This window comes from Dama dama, chromosome 7 (genome assembly GCF_033118175.1).
Source record: "Dama dama isolate Ldn47 chromosome 7, ASM3311817v1, whole genome shotgun sequence".
Classification (NCBI taxonomy): Eukaryota; Metazoa; Chordata; class Mammalia; order Artiodactyla; family Cervidae; genus Dama; species Dama dama.
The window spans coordinates 48,378,663-48,381,695 of record NC_083687.1 but is presented as its reverse complement, the minus strand read 5'-3'; the positions used below and the strand labels follow the sequence as shown (position 1 = coordinate 48,381,695).

The following is a 3,033-nucleotide window of genomic DNA, read 5'->3' as shown; positions in this document are numbered from 1 at the left end:
TTCTGACCTGTCAAGAGAATTTAAAATGTAAAATAAAATAGGGGGGAAAGGAATCAGCCTTTTCTTTACAGTAACAGGTTATCCACATAACATTATCCATCTACACTGCTGTTACCCACTAGGTCTTCTGAATGCAAACAGGCATTTCTTAAATGTTTATCTGCTGTTGATTTTAAGTGGGATTGCCCATAAAGGGTTCATACTTGCCATGTTGTGAAGGGGACCCTTTGAACTTGATGTGCTCTGAGAGGTTATTTTTCTACTCACATTTTACTTTCTAACAGAAACTGTGGCAATATGCAATAATGCTTCTGTTTTTCGTGTTTCACATTTCGATGTCATACCTGTGACTGCATCTAATGGATTAAAAAAAAAAACACAAAATGTGGTAGCATACTTTCACATGATATACCAGGAAGAATAATGGATTTGAGGGAAGACCTGTTGGTACAAACTCAATCTCCAGTGATTTCTTACTCTGTGACTGTGGGTAAATCACATCAAAATTCAGAATCACAGCTTTTCTTCTGCAGGGTCGGGTTTGCTATGGACATTGTGGATGACAACCCAGAATCCATTGTATCCTGGCCCACTGATTAATATTTACACAGTTCGGGACGTGTAAGGTGAGGGTAGAAATCTGATTCCAAGAGAGTTATCTCTTCTTGGCTGGTCATTTTGGGGTAATGGATATGTGACCGAATTTCTCATCAGTGAGATGGAATAAAACATTTTCTGTAGGTTTCTAAGACAGTTCCAATGCTTAAGAGAAAGGTGCCAGGCTCTCTTCTCGTTTGTATATGAGTCATATTGCCCCAGGAGTTACCCTAGCCATCCAGTGACCTTTGAAGGAAGGCAACCAGAAGACAAAGCTGAAATTAATAAAGATCAGACCTGAGTGGATCATAGAGAAAAGGAGCAGGAGGCTTGATAAAGTTCCCCCTGAACCCCACCCACAACTTTTAGTTCCATGAAAGTGAAGTGAAGTTTCTCAGTTGTGTCCAACTCTCCCGTAGCCCACCAGGTTCCTCCATCCAAGGGATTTTCCAGGCAAGAATACTGGAGTGGGTTGCCATTTCCTTCTCCAGGAGATCTTCCCAACCCAGGGATTGAACCTGGGTCTCATGCATTGTAGGCAGACGCTTTACCGTCTGAGCCACCAGGGAAGCTCTCCCTGTTTTAGTTTTAGTTCCATGAGCCAAATAAAATTAAATATTGTTTACCCATCATTTCAGGTAGGTTTATATTACTTCTCTGTGTGTGCTCAGTCCTGTCCAACTCTTTCAGACCCTTTGGATTGTAGTCTGCCAGACCCCTCTGACTACGGGAATTTTCAGGCAAGAATACTGGGGTGGGTACTTGTAGCCAATACCATCACAACTGATATGGGAAAAATTCCATCTGCCAGTCAGGATTATTTAAATGGCTAAATAAAGAATCCATGTGGGTTTCCCTGGTGACTCAGCTGTAAAGAATCTGCCTGCAATGCAGGAGATGCAGGTTTGATCCCTGGGTAGGGAAGATCCCCTGGAGGAGGAAATGGCAACCCACTTCAGTAGTCTTGCCTGGGAAATCCCATGGACAGAGGAGCCTGGAGGGTCCATGGGGTCGCAAAGAGTCAGAATCCATGGAGAATAACCTTGTAGATATCAAGTGCACCGTTAAAAGCGGTTTCCCTCCTTCACCTGTAGCTTCACCATCTCTTCCCAATGGTAACTGGAATTAAGAAGTCAGTATCCATAAGGAAATAAATTGATTGAAATACTAAGTTTCACTTTTACACGAGTAAGAGTATTAAAATATAAGTTACTGAGTGGCAAAATAGATTATGTTTTAAGACTATTATTTATACTATGTTATATGATAAATAATATTATATTAGTATATGCTAATAGTAATATACCACACATTATCATGTATATATCATGATATATACAGTCTTAGGACTATTGGTCTATTTTATACACATATATTTATATTATATACATGTGTGTATGTATGTGGGTGTGTATATATATCTTTAGGAGTTACAGAGCACTATCAAACAAAGGCAATAAAATAGATACACCTGGGCTATTTTATATTATATTTTGTGGTTTCCAAGAAAACAGTGCATTTTTTTTCCAAAAATGTGTTTAAGTGATATTCTACCTTACTTTGAAACTTCAGTTATTCCAGATTTTCCATATTGACTACTTGGGAAAATATGCTCCTTAAAAAAATGTGTTTTTAGCACAACACTTGCTCAAATATGTATAGAATGTTTGCTCTGAATTGTATTCATTTACGGGAGTATTTTAGGATGTTTTCATTAGAGGGAAACAAAACCCAAGGCTTTCAGATAGGATCTATAATAATGCTTCACAACTGAAGACAGTTTTCTTGGGGTTTTTGCTCTTTCTAAAAAAGAAGAACAATAATGCGCCAGAGACCCCAAAGGGAAATATATTGTTAATGGAAAAAATTGCCTTCATTCACTCTTTCTATTTAAGGGAGCTCTTGCTGCCAGGTTATAATGAAAACATAAAGGTCTAATACAAAACTGATCAAGGGGAAGGAGGCAGGGGAAAGTAACCCAGCATACGCAGCCTCTAATCCAGATGTTAGCATTAGTGGGGTAGCTTTTGTGAAAGACAGCCAGCAATTGTTATCCTCTTCATCCTCTCTGAGGTCCCCACTCCATGACCAAATGAAAAACAAAACCTTATTTTTCAAATTTCAAGATTTTTTTTTTACATAATATGAATTCTGTTTTCTGATTAAAAAAAAAAAAGAAAACCCAAGTATAAAACAAGTTACTTATGATGTTGATCTGATAGAACTAAGATTTTAGAAAAAATGAAAACAAGTGACACCTAAAAACTATTTTGTCCAAATAGGAAAATCACCTAAAATTCTACCTTTTTATTATAGCTTATTGAAACAAATGTTTTCTTAAACTTGCTAAAATTAAGCTAAGGATAAATCTTCAGAGTTTTTGAAAAAAGCTCAAGTACAACTTAGAAAATGATGGTTTCTTAGCACATTGGGGCT

General features: G+C 37.5%; 1 non-coding gene across 1 annotated transcript; it reads right to left on the bottom strand.

The window, feature by feature from the left end:
• Nucleotides 1–1,094: 1,094 nt before the first annotated feature.
• On the bottom strand, nucleotides 1,095–1,166 carry TRNAC-ACA (transfer RNA cysteine (anticodon ACA)). Its single transcript has one exon. It is a non-coding gene; the product is annotated as a tRNA-Cys (tRNA).
• Between the last annotated feature and the right edge of the window lie 1,867 nt (nucleotides 1,167–3,033).